Source organism: Lathamus discolor, chromosome 3 (assembly GCF_037157495.1).
Source record: "Lathamus discolor isolate bLatDis1 chromosome 3, bLatDis1.hap1, whole genome shotgun sequence".
In the NCBI taxonomy this organism is placed as follows: domain Eukaryota; kingdom Metazoa; phylum Chordata; class Aves; order Psittaciformes; family Psittacidae; genus Lathamus; species Lathamus discolor.
Window position 1 is genome coordinate 102,408,825 of NC_088886.1, and position 10,152 is coordinate 102,418,976.

The window sequence follows — 10,152 nt, forward strand, 5'->3', positions numbered from 1 at the left end:
CCCACCGTCCTATAAATGTGTACAACTGATGTAGCATTTTTTTCTTGAGCTTTAGCTTTGATTCACTTCTATAAGTTATTTACATGTATGGAATGTGATAAAGAATAGAATAACAAGTGTCCGACGATATGATATCCAAAGGAGAACGCAAGCAACATACCCTGACTCTTAAGGAGGATCCTTAACTTTGGCTTTGCTTGGACAGAAATCTCCATTACTTCACCTTTTTATAAGTCATTTAAATAGTCTCTTTTCCAGCTCCATGGCATTTGAAAAATGTAACACTAATCTGGTTTGCTCCTTTTCAGTTTCTTACAGGGCTTGGCAGCTCTGCCAGCCTTCGTTCTCTCAGGCACTGATCTCTGTGTTGGTAAACACCCACAAATTCATCCTTGGAAATGTAATGGATTAAAGCTGCTCTTGTGAAAGGTTTTGTTGTGATTTTGGGGTTTTGTTTTCTTTTCTAGCATTTAGAGTGATTTTAGGAACATAAGGAAAAATATTCACATAGCATATAATTTCATTGACCTTCACCCTCAGAAGGGTCCTTTTTGTGCATACTGGTGGAACAGCTGCAGAAGCTCTCACCAGCCAAAAAGCTGCTTGATGTTGAGCAGTTGGGACGGCACAGGCAGTGTGTTGTGCTCTGGGGTGATATTCGCAGACCAGAATAGGAAGCCGCAGCCCAGAAAAGAGCAGAGGCATGTGGCTGGAAGAGATATGTGATTTTAGGCTTGTCCAGTAACAACTGAAGTAAGTTTTTAGAGGGGTGATTTTGCAAAAGGAAATCACTCTCCTCCCACCCATCGCAGGCAGGCAAATGCAGGGAGGGGTGGCCAGACAGAGGCAGAGAAGGAGAGGATGTTTTGTACCGACACAGCAACGGCGTTGTCTGGAGAGCAGCAGAGACTGTCACTGTTTCAAAATAAACAGATGACTTTGGACACTGGATAAAATAGAGCAGCTCCTCAAGAAGACATTCCCTGCCACTGTCAGGAGAGCTGCATGTTCCCACGACTGGAACAGCGAAGCTTTACCCCATCCTTAGATGAGGGCTGTGAAGAGAAACTGGTTCCTGGCATTGGCTGGCTGGCCAAGCAAGAAAGAAGCCTCTGGGGTCCAAGCTACTACCTACTCAATCTGTTCAGTCTCCTGGGGCCGCTTGCTTTTCCAGACAAAAGCATCAAGGGTGCCCCTTGAGGAAGGATAGCATGTGACTTCTTACTCCTATGTTCTAGAAGAAAAATCATTATGAAGATGCTTACAATTATTTCCACCATCAAGGAGCAAATGGAAAATATCATCATGGGAAAAATGTTAATTGTTAGGGTGTTAGCCTTTCCTCACCGATGAAACCGGTTCTGGCGTGTGTCGACTCTTGTCATGGAGCCAAAATACAGTCCCAATTCAATTTAAGCTGCAATGCTTTGTTTTATTACATACTTTTATACCTTAATATTTGTCTTAGGTGCCTCTCTCAAGTTCTGTCAGTAAAGCAGATGTTATTGCAGCCACCTGAGAGGCACAGGATAATGAGTGTGTTCCCATAAGCTTAGCAGGGCTGCTCCTGCCTTAGGAAAGTGTTTTCCATGATGCTCCTCCTCAGCAGTGCTGGTCTGAGATGGCTTCCCTGGTGCTGAGTGCTGAGATTTGTCACTGTTTGGCCTCTCTCAAAGGAAGGCTTCTTTGCAGGCCGACCGGCTGCTCTGCTCATTGCAATTTTGTGTGGTGGCTCCCCTGTGTTTGAGCTCTTCTTTCTGTCCATATTCTCCAGCAGATCAGGCCTCCGCAGCGTCCACTAGGCTATTGATTTTATTTCTTTTTACATATTTTTTCTGTTGTGAGGCTGCAGGCACAGCATTGCTTGGCATTGATTTCTGACAGCATCGTGCAAGTGTGGGTGCACAAGATGTTGCGTTTGCAGGGCCAACCAGTCCATGGAAGAGAGCGGAGCCCCTGTGCTGCGGGGCTGCTCACCTGTGTGTCCCCAGGCCCAAAGGGGAAAGCACAGGGTGAGAGGGGAAAGGCAGCACCTGTTGAATGGCTGGGTTTATCGGGGGGCCATCCTGGCTTCTGCCTGCAGAAACTTGGAATTTTCAGAATCTGAGAAAACCTACACCAAGAAAAATACCCTGCTGCTCCAGTAGCGCAATAGGGGCTGGGTTTGTTCAGCACCTAAATAGCAGCAAAGCAAAAGTGAATTGTTTGGCACATCACAGAGCATGTCATTTCCAAAGAATCTGACCCCAAATTGATTGGGTCACGCAAGGGTCTGTTTCCCTTTGACCATTATATCCCATCTAACTAAAACTGCAGTCACATTTCTAGTATTTGTCTGCCTAAATAATTTCTCATCGGCCTAGGACTTCTGTAGCTAGGACTGGTACTCCAACTGCAGTGTTGTGTGCTCCTGCTGTCCACATTGGAATCACAGATTACTACAGCTTTGCAAAGCATTTGATCTAGATCTGAACATGAAATTTAGCATTTCAGAGGATTTTTTCAGCCCATTGGGATGCATAGAGCACAACATTGATGCAGGATGTTAACTGACTTTAAAAGACCTAGGAGTTCAGTCCTGTGAGCTCTCTGAAATGTTTTTAGTTCCAGTTGCATCCCAGGGCTGTAAATGGACTCACAGATTGTGCAGCATCAAGGGCAGGCTTTTTAGTGTATAGAAAGTAACAGCAGTGCAGTCAAGAGCTTACCAGTGCCTTTTGTGTCCCCAGCAAATACAAAGGTTTGGTCTGAAGATGATGATGTGTGGTAAAGCTAACATCAAAAGGAACAGACTTTCTCTGCTGCTCTCCTTTTCTCTTTCCTTATGCCCTTCCCATGTGCCACCGTAGCTGCTTTTGTTGCAGAAGTGCAAGGCAGAGTTTTTGTTACAGGACCTGCGTGCTTTCGTAAAGGCACAGAGGCTGCCAGGGACCGCACAGCTGCTGTTCACTCGGGGATGGTGGAAATCCTCCAGTGCCCTTTAAATCCCATAGTGCAATGAGTCCCCTTCCAAAAGTTATGGCTTGCAGAATGTTTAAAACCTGGGGCCTATTCAAGCATTTATTCAAGTCCTTCCAGCAAAAGTCAAATGTGTTCTTCCTTCCTTCTTGTATCTCTACTACAACAATTCAAGGTCCCCATATAATAAGACAAACTAGTTCACCAAGTCTCAGGGAACACCCATATGTATAACACACCCCACCCCCACCTTGTTACTTATGTGCCCCCTACACCACTGTTTTCCGCACCTTCCTGGTGGCCTTCTTACAGAGCAGATTTGCCTGGAAATAAATGAGACAAGCTGTGTGACTGATGGCTGTAAGGATGGAGGGTTTTTTTCTGTAAAACAGGGGGAAAAAGAATACCTGTTCTCAGTTCCCCTGCTTAGGTGTGAAACTTGCCAGACACCTTTCAAACCATGTAGGCGCTTAATTCCCAGGGAAAAGTGGGATTTGTCTCCACGGGAATGAACTCGCTTTTTTTTTTAGAAGGTGTTGGTGCTAATAAGAGGGTTTTCTCATCAAAGTGAGCATTTTCTTTGCTTTATCATCTTATCATAAAGTAAGAGGCACAGAATGGAATTTAATGGAATCAGTTGATACATTTTAGTAAGCTATCAAAAATATTTACATGAAGACGACCCCCGAATAAAGCCAAAAAATAAAATTGCTCAGTAAATCCAAGAGTAGCTTGGACATTTTTTCTTTTTCCCCTCCCTTCACCTCATTCTGAGCTTCCCTATGTCCGTTCCAAAAAGTTTGGTCAGCGAGTGACTGGAGAATAAAATCTTGACTAAAGCATTGCCATGACCATTTATGGGTTTAAACTTATATGGGGGAAGTTTAGATTGGATATAAGGAAGAAATTCTTTACTGTTAGGGTGGTGAGGCACTGGAATGGGTTGCCCAGGGAGGTTGTGAGTGCTCCATCCCTGGCAGTGTTCAAGGCCAGGTTGGATGAAGCCTTGGGTGGGATGGTTTAGTGTGAGGTGTCCCTGCCCATGGCAGGGGGGTTGGAACTTCATGATCTTAAGGTCCTTTCCAACCCTAACTGTTCTATGATTCCATGAAATTTCAGCAACCCTGAAATTGTTACTGCTGTTTGCAAAATCTATTATTTTGAACATAAAGGCATTGCAGAACCATTTGGTGGTTTGTGTTTGTTTTTTTCTTTGAGTCATGCATGCAAATTTACATATTGTTTTGAAATTAAAGTGAAACAATCGCTATGAGGGAGGTGAGGCACTGGCACAGATTGCCCAAAGAAGCTGTGGCTGTCCCATCTCTGACAGTGTTCAAGGTGAGGTTGGACGGGGCTTTGAGCAACCTGGGCTAGTGGAAGGTGTCCCTGCCCGTGGCAGGGGTTTGTAACTAGATGGTCTTTAATATCCCTTCCAAACAAACCATCCTATGAAAATTTGGGAACTGGGGCATATAAATGCTCTTCTCTACTTAAAATATCTACCAAGTGTCTCTTCACTAGTTTCTGTCTACATGTGAGCTGAGAATAGGCTCTTACTAGGCAGTTTCTTGCCTGCAGAGCAGTATAATCAAAATGCTTGCATTCACCTTTCAGTCTGAGTCACTCGGATAAATAGAGGCTTCATTAACCAGAACTACTTGTTCCTTGCACAACTGTTTTAAAAATGCTGAGCCCTGTAAAGACACAGCAAGTTCAAGAAAGTTTTTTTCACCTACTAGAGTGAGGATGTGAGGAACTTAAAACTGGCTACAGCGATCTCGGTTATTCTCTTGGAGTTGCCCTTGCTGTGGGTGTGCCAGTTTTTTCCACCCTAGCCTTGAGCAGCAGCAGCTCCTGAGCAGACAGGCGATTAACAGCAACGTAAGCTTACTTGTTTGTAAAGCAAACATGCTTTGGAGGACCTGCATCCAATGTGGTATCACTGTGATAGCTTCACTGAGCATGAGTCAGTGTAAGCCATGCTGCAGGACCATGGGGACTGGGGCACCTCTCAGCCCATTTCTGAGGGTAATGGTGGTGGTGGTTGTGAAGCCGCACAGCAACTCTGAAATGAGACCTCTTCTTCCTTGAGATGGTTGCGAATTGTGTACCACAGTATTGTGTTAATCTCACAGCTTCTAAAACCTTTTACTGTGAACAATGAAAACATGTTGGTCTTTGAAGGAAACACGCTGCACTTGCAGATATCATGTCAAGGATGGAACAAATTTACATGAGTAAATTTCCGTGTTATCAGCCAAGACAGTTTTTTTGTCATTCAGTAATATTGCTGAGAGTGCAAAATGCTGTGTTTCGTCAGGACTTTGTTTCTATAGTGCATTTGCCTTCCTTTGGAATATTCTGTGTCATTGAAATTGCACAAGTCTTTTTTGTAAAAAGGAAAAGGTCCGTCTCTGTGTGATATTCACATTTAGTTTTTATTTGCAAACTCTTTTTCACACACACAGAAAGTTTCCGGTCTGTTTGGGTTTTATCCATTTTTTTCCAGACATTGGGAAGCTTTCATGGACCTGATGCCACATTCTTGCATGCACTAGGGTAAGGAATAAGCTATTTATAGATATCTTAATAGCAATTGTTTCTCTGTTCTGATGAAAGCCCATTTGAGGTGTTTAGAACTTTTTTTAAGTGTTCTGGTTTATATTATTTACGACCTTAGAGAAACGAGTGAAATTAATCTTGTAATCAAAGCCAAAATCACCAAGGTATAAATCCCTCAGTGGAGAGAGCTGATGGCCGCAGCCTTGGTTGCTGTCATGGTCCTAGTGGAGGGGGCCAGGGAGGCTGTGGCTGCTTGGAGGACCTGCTTTGCCTTCCTCCTCTATGACCGGGGTTATTGGGGAAAAGCCTTCTAAGAGGGTAAACTTGGCTTCTGTGATTGTCCCCTCAGGCAGCTATAGGGATCTGGGCAGTTTTGCAGCCCAGTCAGTTTCTCCTTCAAATGTAAAGTGAAAATTCCCTATTATAACATTTGCACAAAGCAGAAATTGCTGCCCTTTACAGAAAGGTCCTTTTCCTGAAACACAGAAACTAGCCCAAAGTCCCCTACAGCTTTGGATTCTGTGGGTATGGCGCGTCACTGGTTTACTTGGGACGTGAAAGGGTGCAGTGGTCCAGAGCAATAGTTTCCAGCAGAGGATTCATCTCCATGAGGGGAAGTCCTGTAGGCAACTGGATGAGGTATAGGGAAGGGCAGAGGGCATGCAAATTCATATCACTCTGCCAGTGTGCTGTGAATCTGGTATCAAAGGCTTCAGAACATAGGTAAAGAACACAAAACACATCATTTGGAGCAGAATTGTGTGACTTCACTCAGGAAAAATCTTTGTGTTAAATGCATGTTCAGATGGAGTGTATGCTAGCACAGGCCTTTCTCATAACCATAGAAAATATATTTTAAAGTGAGGGGAGAAAACATAGTGTTCATTTCCCATTTACCTGTTTCTTTATTTCTCCATTTTCTCTGAGCTACAGGATAAAGTCCCCAAATGACAAAAATAATTGTTCTTCCCCTCCTGTTTCTCCTGTGACTACAAAACTGAAGTTCTGCTACTCTGATAGCAAATCTGTTCTCATGGACTTGCAAATCTATACCCAGCTCAGGCACTAACTTGGCTTTAATTCAGCAATATGCCAGTCTCTAGATGTTTGGGGCTGGTACTAATAGCTAAGTTCACCCATTTGTTCCTCAGTTATATGTCTTTTGGGCTGCAGAGTGTTGACTGACAGCCGAATATTGGCAACCTGACTGCTGACTGCGAGGTCGATGACAGCTGCATGGGCTCAAACTCATAAATCCATTTTTTTAGAGATATGCATGCGTGTACTAGAGGAAGTTCTAGACCTTGGATACACAAATCAGTAAAATTCAGCGATATTAGCTAGTGACCTTGGACACACAAATCATTAAAATAAGGCAACAGTAGCTGCCCAGTTTCTGAGTTACTTGGCTGTAGCATTATCCTGTGCACTGCAATGTAATTTGCTCTCTGCTGTCACAGCCAGATTGTCTTCGCTGTCAGTGTTTTTGGAGATTGAGAGCGTACCAGTTAGATTTCCTGTTTTCCAAACACATTAGCGTAGGCAATGTACCACACAGACCTTGCTTCACTAGCTCTGCCATCTCGAGGTCTCTCTCTCGTTTTATGTAACTCCTTAGGTATTTAGCAGAAGCTTCTCCCAGCTTGGCTTTTCAGGTCTCTTGCTGAGTTAGGAAGACCTAACCTTGATCTGTGGAAGCTCTGGTGGATGCTACGAGGACTCTGGTTTATAACTACACTTTTTTTCAGAAGCTTTTTGGCCTGCTTTCTATCAATATAACTGCATTTCAAAGCAAGACAACTTAATGGCATCCCTCAGAATATCAAATAGCAGTATATCAGATTTCTTACTGAAATCTATAAACATTAAGTTATCTCAAATTCATTTCTTTAGTCTTTCACTTGTTCAGTTTCTTTTTAAAAAATACAGCCAAGCTTGTTTGGCAATGTTTTCCTTTAATGAACATATGTTGTTTGACAGTCAAGATGTGAGTCACCTTGACCTTGTTTTCAATTAGCATTTCACGCTCAGTAATGAGGAAGATGACACATCATCTGTTGAAAATCCACTTTTTGTGTGAGACTTTGGAAACTTTCATTCCAAATTGCTAAATAACCAGTTTTAGTCCTTCCTCACGACAGCCCTCTGTCAGGAAGCCTACTAAGCAGGGAAGGCTTGCCCTTAGATCCCTTAAGAATAATGATTTACTGCTGAAAAATACTTTGCTCCAATTTTCCTGTCTGCTGTTGCTATGCCAGCAGTTTCCTAGATCAAGGAAGCTTCATCTTTGTTTGTTTGTTCATATTGGTTTTTTTAACCTCACAGTCATGAAAGCATCTAAGGGTTTGACTGTGTTTCCATTTCCACCTATGAAGATTGTGCTGCTGAGGCAGAGGGGAGGAGTGCAGTGGAGGGGAGGGAGAAGGACTGGGAATATTGGTCACATTGAAGCTGCACCATCGTACTGAGGGTGCTCTCACAAACACACTCAGGATGTGACTAACCACAAAGCCAAGGCCAAGAAATAAAGTGGGATACCTATTTGAAAAGGTAACACTGGGATGCAGAGTATAGATTTCTTAGGAAGTGAGACAGCTTTTGGAGTAAGTGTATGTAAGAAAGATGGGCTTCACCTAAGCCGAGCCTGCTTGGTTATGTTTGTTCTGGTGTCCTTATACATCCCTAAGACCATCACCATTTCTTTTCAAATTGGAAAAGCCACTGTGTGTGGAAAACTGTACAAATCTGCATGACTCACCACAAGCATATGAAATAATGAGAATCCTGTAATCCAGGAATACAGTACAATAAAACTCGTGAAGGAATAACAAAGAATGTTACAAGTAATGACCCCTGATAATAGCACAGAAAACCAGACAAGAAACAAATGTACATGCATTTTATAAGCAAATGCTTCAGTTCTAAACAAAATCCCCCCCAAACAAAAAACAGCTACAGTGTATGAAAAGAAATGCTCGGTTTAAATTGGAATATAGATATAACAGATATGTCAAAAGCTTGGTACAAGTGGAATGCTGTAAGAAAAAGAAACAAACCTATAAGCATGACAGCTCCCACCATGACAAGTCATACCAAACTAACAGGTTTTTAAAGTGTTGTCAAGAACAAAACAGCCTACTTTGTATAGTGTCCTTGAATGTGTAGAAAAGTTGTCTTAAGTGCTTCAGCTCATTCCAATAGATACTAAGATGTTATAGGATAAGAAGGATTTTTTTTTTTTTAATGGATTAATACATGCAAGTAAATAAAGTGAAAAAGAGAAGAACAAATGGTTAGTCTTGACATGGGAAGAAAGTCTCACTGAGAATCCAGAGAAATCTTAGGATTTAACCTAGCCAGGGATGTTAAGGATAACAAGAAGGGATTCTACAGGTACGTAGCAAACAAAAAACAGACAAGGGACAACATAGGCCCCCTGAGGAAGCTTTCGGGAGAGCTGGCTGCACAGGATTTGGAGAAGGCTGAGGTTCTGAATGACTTCTTTGCCTCGATCTTCACTGGCAAAGGCTCTGACTGCACCACCCAGTTCTTAGAAGGTAGACGCAGGGACTGTGAGAATGAAGACCTTGGGCCCACTGTGAGAGAGGATCTGGTTCGAGACTATCTTCAAAATCTAAACGTGCACAGGTCCATGGGACCTGATGAAATCCATCTGCAGGTGCTGAAGGAGCTGGCAAATAAAGTTGCTAAGCCACTGGCCATTGTATTTGAAAAGTCATGGCAGTCAGGTGAAGTTCCCGACAACTGGAAAAAGGGAAATATAACCCCCATTTTCAAGAAGGGGAAAATGCAAGACCCGGGGAATTACAGACCAGACAGTCTCACCTCTGTGCCTGGCAAAATCTTGGAGCACATTCTCCTGGAAGGCATGCTAAGGCACATGAAAAACAACAAGGAGCTTGGTGACAGCCAGCATGGCTTCACTAAGGGGAAATCCTGCCTGACCAATTTGGTGGCCTTCTGTGATGGGGCTACAGAATTGATGGACAAGGGTAAAGCAGTTGATGTGATTTACCTGGACTTGTGCAAAGCATTTGACACTGTCCCACACCACATCCTTCTCTCTAAATCGGAGAGAGATCAATTTGATGGATGGACCACTCAGTGGATAAAGAACTGGCTGGATGGCCGCAGGCAAAGAGTTGTGGTCAGTGGCTCAATGTCCGGCTGGAGACCGGTAACGAGTGGTGTCCCTCAGCGATCGGTGTTGGGACCGGTCTTGTTTAACATCTTCATCGCTGACATGGACAGTGGGATTGAGTGCGCCCTCAGCAAGTTTGACGATGACACCAAGCTGTGTGGTTCGGTTGATATGCTGGAGGGAAGGGATGCCATCCAGAGGGACCTTGACACGCTTGTGAGGTGGGCTGATGCCAACCTCATGAAGTTTAACCATGCCAAGTGCAAGGTCCTACACCTGGGTTGGAGCAATCCCGGGCACAGCTACAGATTGGGCAAAGAAGAGATTCAGAGCAGCCCTATGGAGAAGGACTTGGGGGTGCTGGTCAATGAGAAACTGAACATGAGCCGGCTTCGGTGTGCGCTCGCAGCCCAGAAAGCCAACCGTATCCTGGGCTGCATCAAAAGGAGCATGACCAGCAGGTCGAA